The sequence below is a fragment of the Lytechinus variegatus genome, chromosome 16 (genome assembly GCF_018143015.1).
Source record: "Lytechinus variegatus isolate NC3 chromosome 16, Lvar_3.0, whole genome shotgun sequence".
Taxonomy (NCBI): domain Eukaryota; kingdom Metazoa; phylum Echinodermata; class Echinoidea; order Temnopleuroida; family Toxopneustidae; genus Lytechinus; species Lytechinus variegatus.
In genome coordinates, this window is record NC_054755.1 from 15,692,656 (window position 1) to 15,712,743 (window position 20,088).

The 20,088-nt window shown below is 35.3% G+C and overlaps 1 long non-coding RNA gene and 5 other non-coding genes across 7 annotated transcripts; all 6 read left to right on the top strand.

The window, feature by feature from the left end:
* Positions 1 to 8,743: 8,743 nt before the first annotated feature.
* Positions 8,744 to 16,809, top strand: LOC121429666. 2 transcript variants are annotated; one of them, XR_005971952.1, is made up of 3 exons: positions 8,744 to 9,328; positions 11,543 to 15,416; positions 15,877 to 16,809. It is a non-coding gene; the product is annotated as an uncharacterized LOC121429666 (long non-coding RNA). The 2 variants fall into 2 exon arrangements; XR_005971953.1 differs by lacking the exon at positions 15,877 to 16,809 and having other exon boundaries at positions 11,543 to 12,915; positions 13,927 to 15,503.
* TRNAE-UUC lies at positions 13,182 to 13,253 on the top strand. The gene has a single exon. It is a non-coding gene; the product is annotated as a tRNA-Glu (tRNA).
* TRNAE-UUC lies at positions 13,636 to 13,707 on the top strand. Its single transcript has one exon. It is a non-coding gene; the product is annotated as a tRNA-Glu (tRNA).
* Positions 14,935 to 15,006, top strand: TRNAE-UUC. The gene has a single exon. It is a non-coding gene; the product is annotated as a tRNA-Glu (tRNA).
* TRNAE-UUC lies at positions 15,345 to 15,416 on the top strand. The gene has a single exon. It is a non-coding gene; the product is annotated as a tRNA-Glu (tRNA).
* Positions 15,805 to 15,876, top strand: TRNAE-UUC. Its single transcript has one exon. It is a non-coding gene; the product is annotated as a tRNA-Glu (tRNA).
* Positions 16,810 to 20,088: the final 3,279 nt, after the last annotated feature.

Below are 20,088 nucleotides of genomic sequence, written 5' to 3' on the forward strand. Positions count from 1 at the left end.
GTGTATTATCTAAGAGCATCTATCAAATTGAAATGGTTGTATTATTTGAAACATTCACTTGAGGAATAGGAAAGTATTATGTATCTGTCATGTTAACGATCATGTAGTTAGTACATCCTTCCTTTGGCGTAAACAGGTTGCAACATTACACTATCAAGATTGAATAAAAGTACAAACAATTATGTGATATCAATATTGAAATCATATCGAACTAAAGAAAGGCACTTTTAATAGTGCTCTGAAAAAGAAAATCATGTTATATTTTAATATTAGCCTGCAGTTTAATCGGAATTACTACAATAAAAACAAATGATCAGGATTCTAGTGAATGAAAAGTATACAAGATTATATTTAATGAGTTACTCAAAGACTTGTCCTTTGAGCCCTTTTAAAAAATTGGTTATTCTGCCATCCATTCAGGCAGTTGATAATATTAGAATGGAGAGCATTAAAGGGAAAGTCCGTCCCAACAAAAACTTGATTTGAATAAAAGGAGGAAAATTCCAACGAGCATCACACTGAAAATTTCGTGGAAGTCGGGTGTCAAACAATAGTTATGACATTTGGAAGTTCTGCTTAATTTCACAAAACTGTTCTATCCACGTCCTAGTCGGTATGCATATTATGGGACTGATGACGCCACTCACTACTCTTTTTTTGTGTGTGTCATTACATGGAATATGAACATTTCAATTTTCTCATTGTTATGTGAAACAAAGATTTATTCCTCCCTGAACATATGGTGCATTTTGTGGTTCAGTCAAGTTGGTCATTGTTGTCAAATCTGTAAAATGCTGAAAATGTTACAATTCAAACAATGAAAAAGAAATAGTTCAAACAATACAAAATAAAGTATGGGACACCTTTGACTCTCCCATCTTCATGTCACTGAGCTGTGCATAATAACTGTTTTCAGCGAGAGTTTGAAATGTCATAACTATTGTTTTACATCCGACTATAATAAAATCTTGAGCGTTATGCATGTTTGATTTTTAATTTTTGATTAAACTCAACATTTTTTAATGGTGGACCTGATCTTTAATGATGCCGCCTCACCTTTGTTGTGTTTAGCACAAAGTGGATGAATGTCTTGCTGAAGAACTTTACGTTAAATGTGGCTGGGAGTTGAACCCATATCAATCTTTGTGGAAGACGAGAGTTTACAGAACCACTAAACCATATTCAAGTAACCGATGGTAAATTTCATGTCTTCCAAAACCAAGATGTCGACATGATAGCGATGAAATCGTTGGATATGAGGCAGATCTGTCCACAATATGTATCCCAAGTCCCATACGGATATGAGTATCTGTCTGTTGAAAGAAAATAAAATGGTTATTAAACACATTAGATGTCGAAGATTATTGGTGAGGTGAGGTGAGGTGAGGTGAGGGAGGGGGATGCTATAAATATGGGCGAAGAGACGAGCACCTCAATGGTTTTCAGAAACGTTACTCTACTTTTCTAAACAAGAGCTAGTTGGACACCATCTCATTTTTATTCGGTCGCAGGTGGCACAGCAAAAACCGTGGTGTTAACCGGTGTACAAAGAGGACCACATCAGTCATTTTACTCCGGTGTTAAATTGACAGTGATAGTTTAACACCTAAAGGTGTTATTACAACACCTTTGGTTGTTATATTTACATTCCATGGTGTTATGTTCACTGAATCTCTAGGGTGTAATTTTAACACCTCAGGGTGTTGTCCTCTATAGACACCAACTGGTGTCAGTTTAAACACCACAATTTTTACATATACATACATGCATAAAGGAAGAAATAACAGAGTTACTAGATACATGTTGGACTGTGAAACTTTTTCTTTGATAAACGTGTACAAAAAACCTTACAAATGACCATCTGATTGCTTTTTTTTTGGGGGGGGGGCATGTTCACTTTTGGCTCAGACCTCCCCCCCCCCCCTCCCCTCCACTTTCAAAACCGCCAAGCGACCCCTGCATGGTTAGTATCAAATAAGATTAGCATGATTTGTTTTTAATTAGATTATAGCTGACATGATAGTGTATGCTAATACAATATGACATTGGTTATCAGATTCATTGTTTTGCTACACCAACATAAGCACACCAGTTGCTTCAATCTTCATCAGGACTGGGCCATAATGAAATCTAGTTTTGTGATGTATTTTATTGTCATTAAGACAAGTAATATTTTATGTTTTGTTGTAAGCCAACATGACCCTGTGTGTTTATTGACTGTAACTTTGTGCACGATTTGCCATACTCAATTAGGACTACATTTTATTTGTAGATTTTAATTATTATCATGTGGCTGGCCCAAGTCACATGTTAAGACCTGTACAATATAATATCATCAGTATGTATCGAGGCATTGTTTCAACTTCCCACTCACGAACATAACCTTATTTTAAACTGTTGTTCTATTGAAATTTAGGATGAATCATAACCCTAGGCAAACTAGCAGAAAACCGCTGCATTTTTTCTCTTAGAAGAATATATCCTACGCAAGAGGGAGGTTGTATTTGTTGTCAACAACTTCATACCCCCGGTCCCTGTATAATGATAACAATGATGATGATGATGATGATGGTGATGCCGATGATGATAATAATAATAATAAGTAATAGACACATTATATAGCGCTTGGTACATTCTGTTTGTAAGCGCTTTACATTTTGATTGCAATTATTATTATCCCGGCCATTGGATCTTGACGTGCCCGCACACAATGTATGTACTCTCTCCACTCCCTTGGGTAAGATTTCCAAGACTGAATTGCTATAGGCGTACTTCATATGCTTTCATATCCATTTAACACCTGGATGGAGAGTGGCAAAGTGTAGATTAATACCTTTAGGATGATAGGCCATGGTAGGATTCGAACACACGACCTTCTGATGACAAGGCGAGAGTCCTAACCGCTACATCACGACGCATCCACACGACGCTTGTCTCAGTTGACATAGTGCATATAAGTTGCCGTTTTGTTGTTGTCTTTGCTGTTGCTGTTTTTTCTCTTCCCTTGTAAATCATCGTACTTTTTATGACATTAGTATTATGTCTTTATGTTTATACGGTGCACTCGTTCCAAGCTGTGCTTTCAAAGTTGTCAACTCCATTATATTTCAACTTTTGTAAATAACCCGGGTAAATACCTTAATGTGAATTTTGATCAGCCTTTAGAAATAATTGTTATTGACTTGTAAATGAATTGGACAGTGCATTGATGTTTATTGAAATTTAGACAGGCATGTCTGATCATAATGTGGCACGAATTCGTTGGGTGTGGTTAAAATGCGAAATTGGAAAGAACTAATCTAAACGCACACTCGTTTTGAGGTTACTCACCACCCCCACAAGAGGAGCGAAGGTGGGCTAATTATTTATTTCATGTAAAACAATAACTTCATCATTGTAATATTTGCATTTTTAGGGAGCTAGGAAATACAAGCCTTGATTATTGTTTAGGTCCCATCACTTTTGTTTTTCACAGAAACCTCTTTTTTAAATCAAATTAAATATAAAAAAAGTAAATGCATTGAAAATTGCAGTTTGGTATGTAACCATTCTGGCTACTGCTACTACCAGTTTGCTCTCATCCAAGACGGTCTAATCTCATTTAGTAATTTGTCTTATAACATGTTGGTTCTTCTTATTTGATTTCCATTCAGGTTTTACCCATTTCGTCTGATACCAATAAGCCAGTTCGGAGTTTCATTCTGCGCATGATAAGAAGAAGGTCATTCGGACTAAAAGTTACATGGTGGTTTAATATCAAATGAGATAAGCACCAACTTTGATGTCTTTCTTTTAATTTTTTTTTCATTAGATCCACTAAAAAACAACAATGCGTCCACTAGCGACTGGTATTTCACATTTGGCCAAGTACATTGTTACAGCAACTTGTTAATGCAGTTAAAATAAAAATGCAACAAATACTTTCAGAGTGTTCATTAGTCACCTGGCCTATACAATTTCTTCATTCTGCTATGTAAGGCGTGCTTAATTAATATCTTAATTTGAAATCTGCCTATCATAACGTAAAAAAAATGAAAGGTCATTCGACCGAAATTGCCCATGAGGTAATACCGAACTGGTATATTGTTCTCATTTGTTTGAATGAACTGTTTTTTTTTAGCAACTTGTCATCTTACCAAGAAACCCCCCAAAATGGTAAGGAGAAAGTACAAATTAGACCATGTGACTGATTGGGCAGTATCATTTTACTGAATGGGAATAAAAATAATTTAGACGGTTAGATCAAGTGGAGTGTAGATCAAGCGGAAATTGTACAAAATTAATCGAAGACCAAAATGGATGTAGCGCATGTGGTATCAGACTATATGAAACGAAGGACAAATGTTCGTAGACCAAGAAGTAAATGGCACTAAAAATGTAAAATACTATGCCTAAAATACTAAAATGATATGCCTCTCCCTTGTAACAGAAAAAAATTCATCGATGACTATCTTACACAAAAAATATTTTTTATATTCTTTTTTCGTCACTCTTGGGTGACAAAGTTTGTGTAAATATATGTTCATATAATTAAATACAAAATAATATGACATCGTCGGCTGTGTGGTCCAGTGGATAAGTCTTGACTTTGAAACAGAGGTTCTCTGGTTCGAATCCCAGCCATGGTGTAATTTCATTCAGCAAGAAATTTATCCACATTGTGCTGCACTCGACCCAGGTGAGGTGAATGTGTACCCGGCAGGATTAATTCCTTGAATGCATGAGCGCTGAAAGGCAGCTCGAGCTAAAGCCGGGGTGATAATAATAATAACAACGCGCCTCGGAATAGAATATTTCTAGATAGATGGCGCTATATAAATGCCTATTGAACTATTCCACCTAAAAATGCAAAACTTTGACATTTCTTGACATGATTATGTCTTGTCCAATTTCGATAAAATTTATTTCTGTCCGATTCTACGTAATTTGTTCAAACCATTGAATACCCCTTTGATTTAATGGCGGATTGCCCGTTATGAATTGGTGTTCGAACCGGTTAATTGCCAGTTCGTCTATTGCCAACTCGGCCCACTCGGTCACTCATCATTATGGTCTACCTTCATTTAGTCTAATGGCATTCCGTCCATTAACAGTAAGTCTATCAACCGTTTGGTCCAATACCTATTTGGTCCAATCATCACTTCGTCTAATCACCTGTTCGTATATGACCATTTCGTCTCATAACCAGTTGGTCTATAACTATTCCATTTTCATTCATTTTGCCCAATTAAAACTTCAATTAACTGAAGGTAGACCAAACGATAGTAGACGAGTTGGCAATTAGACCAATTGAAAATAGACCTTCAAACCTACTTCATTCCACAACGCTCCAGTATTACCCCTGTCGATTTCAATAGAGGGTCGCATTTTAATTTGTGCGGTCGTCTTTCCATCTCCTCGTCTCTCGCTTTCATCTGTCAACGAAATAAATTAAGACCAAATTAACTTTTCAAAAACAAGTATAGCACGATAGAACACCAGTCGATGGACTGTAATTTATCAAAAGAAGAAGAAAAAATAATAAAAGATGGAAAAAGAATAAAATACAATCAAAATGGAAATTAATGTAAGGCAATGATAATATAGTCACAATTGTAATGATTTGTATTGCGTTTGTATGGCGCCATGAAAAAAGAAACCGATATACAGTGTATTACCGTTATGAGTAGGCCTATCCTTTTCTTACATCCATTTCAATTTTCTTGTATTTCATTCTTGTTCCATTTGAGTTTAAGCGCGACATTTTCCGTTTCTGATAGCAATTTACTCTCATCTTGAAAAATGACTACACGTATTGTTTTGGTTTAATCTTTGCTCATTGATAATATTTATATATCAATATTTTTAGACACTGAGTGGAGGAAGCCCTTGCAAAGTTCGACCGTGGAAAGAAAACAAAATCGTGTTCTTGCATCATCTTGACCGATTTGTTTTCGTGTTTTATCATCACGTGCCTTGCCCGGTTGTAATTTCTTTTCTTAAAAAAAAACACACGTTTTCTTTTATTATTATTATTAACACTCATTTCACTGTATAGGAGGATGGAGGGGGATGCTCTTGCATCATCTTGTTCGGGTGATAATGTTTGTTTTTATTTTTCTCAAAAGGAACAAGTTTCCAAGACCCAGTTTCATCATCTTTTTTCTTTTTAAGAATGGATAATTCTATTTCTTGTGTTGTTATATGAATAAAGACGAATGGAAAGCCTCCGTGGTATGCTATCGGCTAACCTGGATAATTCTAAATGATACTATTCAGAGAGAGAGAGAGCGCGCGCGCATATAATCCCCAAATAAATGTCTTTAGAGCACTCATTGTGGCTCTTTCTATTTTGATTCTCAGGTCTGCCCACCCCCCTAAAAAAAAATGGACTGAAAAATGTAAACATGGGTAAAAGGGATGCGATTTCATCATCTTCGCTCGCCGGACCAAAGTTGAAATGTTTTGGGGCCCATGCACACTAAAAGATCTTGGGGTAAGAATGCTCCATGAGGGTAATTATGTGTCCAACCAACATTGGGCATTTTGGGAGGCATTTTTATTTATCCAGTGTGATGAAAATTGTATCCATTTTAAAGTAATTGCCGCTTATTCTTTTAACTTTACTGGACAAGACGTTTCCGCATTGGGTAAAATACTGCCCCAAATTGGTAAGACACACATGTACCCTCGTGCTGGTAAGAATATACCCAATCTTTTTTACAGCAGGAGGGAAAACGATTTTCTAATCATGCTGATAATTATGTGTACATACCTGACTACCATGGAATATCACAATTTTCAAAGGTTCATTTGCACCCATATTAGCTCATTAAGAATCATTGGGGTTAAAATTACACCAGATTGAACATTACGTAGGTGTTATACTATAAACATCACGTGTTCAACACTGGAGAATGACTAGTGTACGTGGTACTATAGTCGTTTCTATCGCACAGGAAACACTACAACACATTTAGAAATGATAGACTGTTCGTTGATAAGATTCTTAATGAGCTAATGAGTGCACATGAACCTTTGGAAATTAAAAATAATGTAAAAAGAAGGGTGTTTAATCTGACACGAAAAATTACACCCTACTTTTTACATCATTTTTAATTTGATACAATTTCGTTTTATATTGTCTGCTTGTAAATAACCTTAAAATTCGAAAGAAAATGTCAAAGTTATAATTCTTGGATTCAAAATCAAAATTCTTTTTAAATTATTATTATCATTATTTTTATTTTGGAGGGGGGGTGGTCGATCCATCCATGAACTCACATCCCTACTACATGAAGTCTTAATTATTTCACATTTTCATGCATATGATTTTGTATGATATGTCTCCCTTTTTATAAAATAACTTGCAGCATGGAATATCCAATGCATGGAATCAGTTGTCATTCCACTTTAAATTTATAGCTCTTGGAGGGAAAAAATAAACAAAAGAACGCAACAAAAGAACAAATAGTGATATGGCATCATCACTTTGCACATTGAATATTCATGAAGATATGCATAGTACTCGGGACTATTATTTTCACCGAAATAATGCAAACCTTTAAAATATCATAAATTTGTTATCCCTTATCCGAATTTGATCATAATTTCAGTGCATAGTTTGTGTTTTTTTTTCTGTTCAAATCATATTATGTCCAGCCTGGAATACCCCTAAAAAAATGATGCAATTGCCTCCCTCTCCAGTTGCTAAGGGTTACCTTACATAGAGTATCAACATTGATATTTGGCATTATAAATAGCAAGCATTTTAAAGCGATTCCCTATTCAAAAGAAGTATTTCAAAAGAAATTACATCTACTAAATCCGGTAGTTGTTTGAAACCTTATAAATATGACATCGACAAAATAAAGGAGGTTCTTATTCATCCAATGCCCATTCATAATTCTGTTGGCATCGTGTAACCATAGGAACCAGGGGTGTGTGTTAGTTACATAATATTGCATTTTTAGGCTTTGTGTTGTGATTTCAAAGAGCTGTATATGTCTGTTGTAGATAAAGCAAAAGTTCATTTTGAGCTATTTTTGGTTGGTCGTATTTTGTTCTGAATAGAATTGTCACAGATTGATTTTTTTCATGGGTGCCTTTTTCACATCAAAGAACTTTCTTCCTCTTATGTTTTATATAAGCATTCATAGTTCCACCTTGAATACTAGTCAGGGAAAGGAACAGTGATTGCATCATCTTCCCAGCAAAACAATATATACAATAGTAATGATGATGAAGGCGATGATGGTGGTAATAATTTTAATAATATTAATAATAGCAATAATAATAATGATGATAATGACAATGAAAATAATATCAATAATAATCATCATATCAAATTTATAATATATAATTGTAATTGTAATAACACAATAGTAATAACATGGAATTGGACACATTAGCTATAAGCTCATTTTATTGGCCGGCGGGTGCACTAACCCCTGAGACAACCACGTGTCCAGTTGCAATCTGTAGGATCTTTATTTATTTATCTTCTTGTTTATTTATTTATTTTATTTATTCATTTAATTATTCATTTATTCATTCATTCATTTATCTATTTATACATTTATTCATTGATTTATTTTGCCTATCTAATTATATACCTAATTATTTATCTATCTGTTTTGTTTATTCTTTTTGTTTTTAAGATTCTAATTTGCATCGAAATTGATGAAGTGGGTTTTGAACCAAAATCCGGATTAATGTCACCAAATAAAATGAACAAATAATCTCGACCCACCCCCCCCCCCCCCCCCCCGGCAGAAAAAAAATATATAGCGAAGAAAGAAAATAAAGCCTGGTACTTTATTTAATGTAAACGCGTGAAAGATGGCGCTCTTCCGTTTCAAAGCCAGACAGGAAATGCCACGCACGGTGAAATAAGGGTGATCACCTGATTCAGAGAATGAGAGGGGGGCGCTAAAATCGAAATTAGCTTGACAGGTACAATGCAAGACACCTCTGAAGTCATGATGTATTTTCAAAAAATAAAACAACTTGCATTCATTTTGAATCTTGGATGAGAGTATTTTTCTTATAAATTTCAAAACTGATTCCTTTCATTAAAACAGCGCCATCAGAAATTGCTATCCGCCTTTAATTCTTTGTCTGTGTTTTTCAAATCCTAAGACAATTGCCTCTCGAACTTACCCAAATAAACCATCGTGGTCGTTGTACAAGAATACCATCGTCATAGAATGCATTCTCAAGTCCTATCATCATCGTCGTCGCTGTCATTGTCATCAATCACCTGTCTGTGTCCGCTTTGGGCATGTTGGGCGTGGAAGCAACTGCACGGAGGAAGGTCTAACATTTCATCTTGTTTCATTTCTTTCATGTAAGTTAATTTTTTGAATTTCTTATGACATTCCGCGGAACTTGTTTCATGAAGTAAATATTTTTAGATTTCCACTGACATAATTTGGTCTCAGCCAATCACATGTGAGGTTTTCCGTAGCTTTGCATGGTTGTTAGTGAAAATGTTATTTCATGAAAATTCTATTTTCCAGGCATGTCAGGTATTAGAAAAAAAAGGAATAATAAGCACAATTATCGAGACCTGTCAAATCAGAAATGGGATGTAAAAATTAAATCGGAGAAAACATCATGTTAGGGTCAAATTAAAGTTGAATCCACGCAAAAAAAAAACGTGGTGATGATTTGTGTATACATCGAATATTAAACTAATCATTACATTTACTCCTGTGTTATTTTTTTGGCGTCAACACCAATGGGTCTTGAAAGCAGGGGTGTTGCTTGGTCTAAATCACCCTTAATCACGCCCCCAAGTTTAATCAGGGGTGCTGCTTTTGCTTATGGCACCATAGGTTGCAGTATGGTTTTGTTTGTTTTTGTTGTTTTTTGTCACGGTGTGTTTTTGCCTGTTATTTTTTTATTATTTACCAAGGGCCAAGTGACAACTTTTTTTTCCTTTTGGGTTTCAATTTTATATCTCTTTTGTTTTTATTTGGGTTTACAAACCAGCACCCTTATTTGGAAATTGTTGCCAGGGCCCTCTAATGGGTACTATTACCCATGGTACTTTGTACACTCTTTGGTGTTATGTTTAATCTCTAAGATGTCATTTGAACACATTGGATCTCTGGGGGACACCAAGTGAATGTTGATTGATTGATTGATTATGGATTGACTGATTGATTGATCGATTGATTGATTGATTCATTGATGGATGGATGGATGGATTGACTGATTGACTTATGGATTAATTGACATATTGATGGATTGTTTGATTGATTGACCGATTGCTTATTGATTGATTGATTGATTGATTGATTGATTGATTGATTGATATAAAATTGGAACCTTCTGGAAAGTATAGCTTGTTAAAATTTCCCCAAATAAAATCGTAGAAGGTGACGCATAAATACAAAACTCAAAATTTCTATACAAACTATTATATCTAATCTCATTTAAAATGAAAGTGACAGATTTTAACACGTTTTTTTTTTGTTACTACTGACATGTGCTACTGTTGTGAAAATATGACAGAGCACTAATCACGATATAGACGGGGATTAGATGGCACTAAACCCTATACTCCCCTTCCTCCAAAACTTTTACAATTAAAAAAAATAGGATAATTAGGGAGAAAATAAAATGAAAAGAAAATGGGTGAAAAATTATACCACTTTTTGAATATTACTTCAAAACCTATCATAGAATTAGATTTATTCATTTTAATTTGATATATAATTTGGCTTTCCTACAGGTCTCGAATAATATTGATAACATCGGCAGTGGTGGTACTCAGTAAACAGCCGTGTTTTCCTTTTATTTCACGAACCAGTGGACCTCTTTTATTTGTTCAATGTGTGGGTTTATTTGTATGATTCGTACTCTGCCCCCGTACAATAGAAAAGCCTAATCATTCCCAAATAAATGCCCCATATTCATATTCAAATGAACAGTCTATAGTTGAATACCAACGGGGAAAACCCCTGAAAGTCACCTTTCCATGTCACCTCCGAACCAAAAACACAATAGAAGAATTTTTTTTGGTTTGTTTGTCTGCATTATTATGATTAATATCGGTATTTTCTTTGTATCTTTTTAACTATAAAATTGAAGGGGAAGGTCTTGCAACTCACAATTGTTCACAAAGCAGTGGCCACTGCGGAACGGTTTTGAAATGGGGATGGGTGACAATAATAGAAAATCAATTAGATGGACATAACGCTGTTTATTTAGAAAAGTGGGAGTATATTATATAAAGTACACGGACATAGAAATCAGTCAAATTGAAATCCTATTTCAAGGGGCCGTGGAACCGGGGGAAGGTTGCACCCCACCCCTCGGTTCTGTGGCCCCTGGATTTAACCCCTCCCCCTCAGTTTCACGGCCCCTTGAAATAGGATTTCAATTTGACTGATTTCTGTGTCCGTGTAAATAGTACCCATCTACACACAGATTGCTTGACGCTGTAGAAACATAATAAATATGAGATTTCTTTGACTTTACACGTTTAGAAATTTTGGTGAGAAAATGATAAACTGTTACAAGCAAAGTCATTTTAATTTTTCTCTCTATTTAGGCTGTTTTTCCTCATTTTCCGAGCAACTTTCTTCCAGGGGATCTGCATTTGGTTTACCACTAGTTTTCCGATTTATGGATATTTTTGCTCACGGCGACTGGCAAGACCGAATACCGAGGTATTTCTTAATATTTCACTTCGTAACAATGGAAACAATGAATGAACTATACTAGGTGCATTGCATTTCCATACTTCGCTATTAAATCTCGGTCAAAGGCGCTCGGTGCTGCGTGAAACACATTTATTTTTTAGAAGTTAGAAGCTTCTTCATAATTCGCTGAATCTACGTGATATGAGATACCCCGTTCATCGGATTCAATCAGTTATTCCTGCACACATCATAATCCACATCTTTCTTATTTCGATCTGAAAAGGGGTGCATGAGTTTAAGCACTATTTCATTTTTTAAGTACTGTGTAGGAACATTCTGAAGTGGGAGGGGGCAGGGCCCTGTCCAAGGAGGATTAGTTTATTGTCACTGGTGTGCTGAGCATTGCCACAGCACCCCAGTGACAAGAGATAATCCTGCCAGGTCCATGGGGTAGGGTTCCTACAAAACTTTATTTATTTTCTTACATATCTGTTATTCGTCACCCATGGACCTCACCTAGGTCCATGGTCATACCTTCCAGATTTCCAGGGGGGTGCTGCCTATCGAAAATAACACACGCAGCACCCCCGCGTCTTAGGGCCATGACCCAATACTGAACAATCTATTAGTTTCACATCCTATAGGGTGTACGAAATAACCACCTGGGTAGAGAATGGCAAACTGGAGATTAAAGAACGATAAGTGCCTACTATATAACAAACTTTCAGTTACCATGGTTATTACAACATTCCTACTGGGTAGACTCACGGATCCATGCGATTGGTCGAATGCGCAGAAAGAAATTACTTTCAAGCTCTTACGTTCATGAATAACAAGCAGTGGTGTTTCTAGCTGGTGGCCAAGTGGGCGAAATTCTGGCGCCACTCGTCATGCATGTAGGGGCACAAAAGTGCAAAAAGGAAAAACATCGCGATAAAATAATGAAAGTTTCAACTTTGCTTCCCTCATACACAGAGTAAATGCACGCGATAGATTACACTTTTTTTTTAGATATATTTCCTTTTTGTTTTCTATGATTTTCGTTTGTTTTATGTTGTTTTCTTACAGGGACGTACAAGCATGACAAGATAAATGCATTTGTAATTAATTTGTATTTTCTTTAATTATTGTTATTCTTTTACTCCAGCAAACCTTCCAAAGGCGCCAAACAGAATATTCAAGTTAAGGGGGTAGGATGTCGTGAATGCTATGTCGGGCAACGATGGTATATCTTATTAAAGCTTTGTTAAGACCAAAGAGTTATACTAATTGCTATAAAGACGTAAGTCATACATTTCTGTAAAGATATGGTTGAAATATTATCTTTTCAATTTCATATTTGTCAGAAGATTACTGCTTGCATTTTGCATTTTCAGTAAAGTTGCCAATGAAAGGAGATACAAAAAACCTCGAATCTGTTTGACTGGAGCACTATATGAGATTATTTTTAAGACCGTAACTGATTTGTTTATCGAAAAATTATTTTACCATTAACTTTCTTCATTGTATACTTCTAGTACACCACCCCCCCCCCCCCCCAACATCAAATCCCGTGTGGTCTAGTGGTTAGGATTCGTGGTTTTCACCCACGCGGCCCGGGTTCGATTCCCGGCACGGGAGGTGGCTATTTTTATCATGTTTTCTAAAATATCCTTTTTAACATTTTGACAATGTTTCCGAATTTAAATGACTCTAAACCGTTACATTATATATATTCTTAACGAAATTTTGTGATATCGATGGAGATTTTATGCATATTAGATCTAGTAAAATTGTAAATTTGGTTGAAATTATTATTTTTTCAATTTTATATATGTCAGGAGGTAACTGATTGCATTTTCAGTAAAATTGCCTAAAGAAGATATGAAAGGCACTCGAATCCGTGTGACACTTGTATTATGTCCATGCGGTTTTTTTTTAAGACCGTAACTGATTTGTTTATAGCGATATTTTCTTTACCATTGTCTTCAGTCTATATTGTTCCCATCTTGGCATCACTCAATCCCGTGTGGTCTAGTGGTTAGGATTCGTGGTTTTCACCCACGCGGCCCGGGTTCGATTCCCGGCACGGGAGGAGCATTTTTTTTTGGGGGGGGAGGGAGGGAGGGGGGCAACTGCATAATTTTTGTAATACCTTCGCCTCTATACCTTGCCACTTTCTTTAATTCATTTTCAATATTTTATGTTGTCGAGCAGCACTGTATAGTTTTATTCAAATTAAAATTAAGACCTACATTTAGTAAAAATCATAACTTCGATTCATGGCATTTTTTTTCCTTTTTTTCGATTTTAGGTTTATCAGGATCGATGCCGTGGTTTTGTATTTCAAAATTTATACAGATTTCACTCCCAATTTTATGTAAGTATCCAAACTTTCATACCCAACCAGCTTAGCAAAGAGAATGATTGTATTTTGTTTTATTTCTTTATCATCCTTACATCTTCTTGCCCCTCTAACCTTATACCATGCCGTTTGCATTGTAAGGCTCTGTGCTCTATTATGACATTTTTTTGCCATTGCAAATACATTTTAAAGAGAAATTAATCATTGAAAATATATATTAATAAAAACGATAATGTTCTAGAGAAAATATAACGAAAAAAAATAAATTGATACATGGCATGAAAATTTTGAATTTGTGGTGACGCCGTGGTCGTCTGGAAAATAAATTTTGTTGTCATTATCATGAAACAGAGCAGTTTAAGCATTGCATCACTTGTCAATAGTCCATTTTCCTTATCATGTTGCAGTAATTTGAAAGACATAAGGATTATAAGAAATATAACAATTAGTAGCATAATTTCTTGAACTAGCAGAACGATTAAAAAAAGCGCCTTGGGCAATCTGCTGACTGGATTTGGCGCATTACAAATCCCGTATAATAGTATTATTATTATCATTGTTCTGTTGTTGTTATTATTAGTAGTAGTAGTAGTAGTATTATCATTATTAGATATAGGACCTTATCAGTGTTTCACGATTCGATTTGAAATTTGGAAGCTGCGGTGATGAAGGATGCATCCAAAACATTCATTTCTTAAAATGATGATTATATAAGTAGAACTGGCAATAAGTTTGCTATTGAATATTCTCATCATGCAGCTCAACCTTTCCTTCTTAATGCGACAGTTAGCATAGTCACAAACGAACCGATTCCAAACTGATCGATGATCAATATGCCATTGGAAATTACGTAATATCTTTGATCGGTCTTGAGTCATTTTCGTTGGTGTTACAGCAGCATTGCACCTGACAGAGTTCTTCGATCATATCCCGACACCCTACAATCGGAGCACCGAATCCCGTGTGGTCTAGTGGTTAGGATTCGTGGTTTTCACCCACGCGGCCTGGGTTCGATTCCCGGCACGGGAGGTAGCTCTTTTTATTAAGTTTATCATATTTTCTAAAATAACCTAACAATTTTAACAATGTTTGTGAATCTACATGACTGTATACCGTTACACAATTTTTTTTTAAATTTCTTTTCTTTTTATGTTGTCGATGAAAATTTTATATAGATATAATCTTTAAAAAGAAATCAATTCGATTGAAATTTCATATTTTAATATTTGTAAGAAGATTGCTTTTTGCATTTAACATTCTTCAGTGAAGTTTCCACGATAAAACAAGAAAATCATTCGAATCCATGCGACTGTAACAATATATTTTTTAAAGACTTTAACTGATTTCTTTTCTCCTCAAACACAGAATCCCGTGTGGTCTAGTGGTTAGGATTCGTGGTTTTCACCCACGCGGCTCGGGTTCGATTCCCGGCACGGGAGGTGGCTATTTTTCTCATGTTTTCTACAGTATCCTTTCTAACATTTTGACAAGGTTTCCGAATCTAAATGACTCTATACCGTTACACAATGTTTTATTTATATATCCTTTAAAAAAAATTATGATATCATGGAGATTTTATATAAATCAAATCTAGTAAAACTGTAAATTTGGTTGAAATGATATTTTTTCAATTATAAATTTGTCAGAGTTTTATTCTTGCTTTTTCAGTAAAGTTGCCAAAAGAAGTTAGAAAAGGCACTCGAATCAGTGTGACTAATGCATTATATCGATTAGGATTTTTTTTATGACCCTAACTGATTTGTTTATAGTAATATTCTCTTTACCATCAATTTTCTTCAGTGTATACTCCAATACAACATCACTAAATCCCGTGTGGTCTAGTGGTTAGGATTCGTGGTTTTCACCAACGCGGCTCGGGTTCGATTCCCGGCACGGGAGGGAACTATTTTATATTTTGTACGTTCTCTAAAAAATTAGTGTCAGATTGGATACATGTGACGTAAATTTCCGTCTATCAAATTGAAGTAATTACGTTAAATAACATTTACCTTAACATTTTAATGATTTTTGAAGCTTTGGTCATGTTGTTCCTTGGCTGTTTTTTGTTTCATGACCAACCTTTCTCTGGGTAATAGATTGCAAGAGACGTCGTTCTGATATATACGCACCATTTTCATTTTGTTAACCTTGTTCTTTTTATCACTATTAGTATCATTTATTGCTATTCTTATTTTTATTATCATCATCATTATTATTACTATTACCATTACCAGTTTTAAAATTGATCATTCACACTCCATGTTTCTCCATATAACCAATCAAATAGTTTTTATTGCAATATTTTTCATTTGTCAAAATTTAAATACAAGTGTTATGCAGTTTTATACATACACAGTACAAAACGCTGTTTGAAATTTTATACGGTATTTACTACGTGGACACATACGAGATATTTAGCCGTTTAAACAGCAATGCTTTTTGTTGTGAATTAAATATAAAATGTAAACATTCTTTAACACTTAAATACTTATTTAAACCGTTTGAATAGTTACTGAACTTTTCATACATGTATAAACAGCGCCTTAATATGAATATTAAACAGCATCTGTACTGTGTAAAATGGGTCCTAGGCCATATTTTAATAAAATATGCACCACACAAAAATGCGCTAATTTTCTGACAGTCTCTATCTTCATGTCATCTGGAAAGCCATGTGCATGCCAAACTTATAGTTATATGTATTCGGTTAGCTCTCAACCCACTACAGCTTAAGTTAAATTTGAATGTAAGTTTTAGACTGTAAAATAATATATTCGAATTCTAATGCGGGCGCGTCGTGGTCTAGTGGTTCTGACTCTCACCTTTCAAACAGAGGGTCGTGGGTTCAAATCCTAACCATGGCGTGTTTTCCTTCAGCAAGAAATTTATCCGCACTTTGCTGCACTCGACCCAGGTGAGGTGAATGGTTACCCGGCAGGATTAATTCCTTGCATGCACTGAGCGCCGGTGATGGTAGCTCGAGCTAAAGCCCGGGTAATAATAGCAGCGCTTTGTATCCTCAGGCAAAAGGCTCTTTATAAATACAGCTATTATTATTATTATTATTAATCCAATACAATAGCAGGGGGAACCTTGAAATTTAAATTTGAAATATTAGAATATATTAGTTCAGAAGCTTATTAAAGTGCCATCGCAAAGCAATGGTCCACAAGGCTAAATTTAAAAAAAAAAATAATTATAAAAAAAAAGGCTGATGGTTCACGAGGCCGATTATTTTCCCACGAGGCCGATTTTATTATTATTTTTATTTCTTTTTTTCTTGGACTGTATATTTTATTCCATTTTACAACATCAAGATATAGACAATAAATTGACAAACTCAAATTTTCAGTGAAGAAAAATCAGGAGCTTCATATAAAAATGACCTTTCAACTACTAAATTCTGGATTTAGATTATTCACGATTTCAAGATTTGAATGTAAATTATGTTTTTGTTTCAGTTTGTGGTAACTCCCGTAGGAACTCGGCAGGACAGCATTTTTTGCTGGTAAACGCCAAGCAGGTACTTGGAAACATTTTACGTCTAGGTTAATCAGCCATAGTGGCTAATAGACGACAGATATCACTCTTGGGCCTTTTTATCAAAGTGGAGACAATGGCAGAGTTGGGATTCGAACTCACAACCTTGCGATTATGAGTCCAATGCTCAAACTACTGGACCACACGACCCGTTATTTGATGTAAGAAAGACATCTAAAAGATTTAATTGGAATCCGAATGTTTAGATCTAACTTTGTCATTAAAAAAACATGAATTTTAACTTAAAAAGTCTTCATAGTATATACCCGAAACTTTTTTTTTTGGGGGGGGGAGTTGCATCAATATTTTTTATTTAATTGCTGTTATAACGTTAAAATCAAAGTAGGTCACCTACATTACACATTGGAGCCAGAGTTGCCAACCCAATACTATTGCTTGTTATCAGCTGCGACTTAGATGATTAACAACATCGATGAAGACAAACATCTTGATGAAATGAAATACGATTTGAGAAAAATAGGCATCGTGTGCCCTCGATCTCAAGAACCATAGGCATCGTGGAAGACCACATTCGTGATAACTACAATTCCAATCACAAGTTTAGGTGAGGTGTAAGAAATTGATAAACGTTGTATAACAAATATATGTATTTAAACTAAAATTAGGTAAACAATGCTATCTTACCCCTTTTGTCATCAATTTTAGGAACAATATCTGGTCAATGAAGGTCGACAAGTCCATGGCTCTCCACATCAAACTGGTCAATGTCGTCGAATTTTCCGTCGCTCATGCACCTCGACGACCACGTCTTCATCCCTCAGAAGCAAATTGAAAAGTAAAAAATGATTCAGGGACTGTCAGCAAATTTGCAATGTCACTTTTCTTTTTGCGTCAAATCCGGGTCTTTCATTCAAATTTCCCTGAGTTCTGATTGGTGAGAAGCCCCCACGTGGTTTCCTCGGTCTTAATTGGGGAAAATTGGAAAGAGAGCGGGGAAAAATCCCCGAATTCCTTTTGTTGGTACGAACAGCAAAGTGGAAAGGTTTCGTTTTGCACGGTTATTGACTTCATGTCCGTACTACACGTGCAAGGTATTGCTCAATCAACCGATCTTAGGGGATTTTACAAGGGGTATGCATTACGTCATCATGGTATTTGGGGTAGCGGGTTTCCCCTACTTTTCAATGAACTCTGTGACTGTTTGGTACTACCAGAGAACAATTGGTGTGAACATGGAGCTATAAAACACGGTGTGAGCATGTATGTGGTGTAACGCAATAGAGAATAGATTATTGTTTATCGGCATGGTCACAGGGATAATCATATGATTATACAGAGTCAAATTATATGTACACCCTCAAAAATTGCCGATTTAATGAACAAAAAATAATCCGTCAGGAATATATATATATGTGTGTGTGTGTGTGTGTGTGTAGGTGAGGGTGTGTTTGTGTGTATGAAAGAAATGAATGAAGAGATCAATGGAAGGTTTAGATTAAATCAAGATTCTCCAGAGCTACCTGCCCTTTTAGAAAAATTGGTGATGCTGAAAAAAAGTCTCTGACGGGAATCGAATCGAAAGGTCAGAGATAGCTCTGGGGAATCTTGATTTAAGCTATGCGCCTACCATTGTTCTCTTCATTAATTTATTTCACATACAAGAGTTGCCAAAGCTGTTGTACATGTATAATTTCTCCCATTTCCTAACTGTTCAATTATTGGATCTATTTATATCAAAACTTTGAAGATTATCGTGTGATGAGACCGCCTTTTTCTAAAACAACTTTTCAACGTTTTCTCATTAGTTGAAATAACCTAGTAATGTATTTGGCTGCAAAGAAAAAACAGTCTTTTTTAAGTTACAACTTCATCTAGCAGTTCAGGCTTCATTCGTAAAACCCGATCTGCTTTGCGATTGTGTTCAGATATGAAAATATCAGGACGAGTAAAATGTTTAATCACTTTCAATATTCTACTTAACATAATTATGTATTAAAACAAATATTCTGACTATTCATTTCAACCCTCTTAGGTCAGTTTTGACAATGACGTAGAAAGAAACTTCTCATAATTTCCACTGTCAGTCTATTCGAGCATGATTTCAGCAATACAGACTTTATTTTTCACGAGTTACTCTCATCTTTCGTTTGAAGTAATTTAGCTTTAGGCCTGTCTAGAAGTTTGTTTCATATAATACAGTGTAAGTTACTGAATGTGCTTATTTAAAATTCAAAGTGGTGCTTTATATTCTAACTATTTTGTGTTTTCTTTTTTTAAGTATTGGAGAAAAAGTAGTAACAAAAAAAAAACGTTGCCTTTTTTGCAACTTGATGCATCAAGTTTTTAAATATGTGTATATATCTTCTTCTTTTTTTCGGGGCGGGGGGGGGGTTCTCTAGCAATTATGTATATCTCTGTAATTGAAGTATTTGTTTAATTCGATATTAAACTGTGTATATTACAGTGTATTTTTACCGAAAAACGATGATGAAAACAAAAGAAAGTCAACTTGTCAATTTATCCTTACTGGACGTCATCCGTAAAAGAAAATTCTCTTCATCCAATGTGAGAAAATGGAACTCTGATGGGCCTATGTATGTATTCGATGAA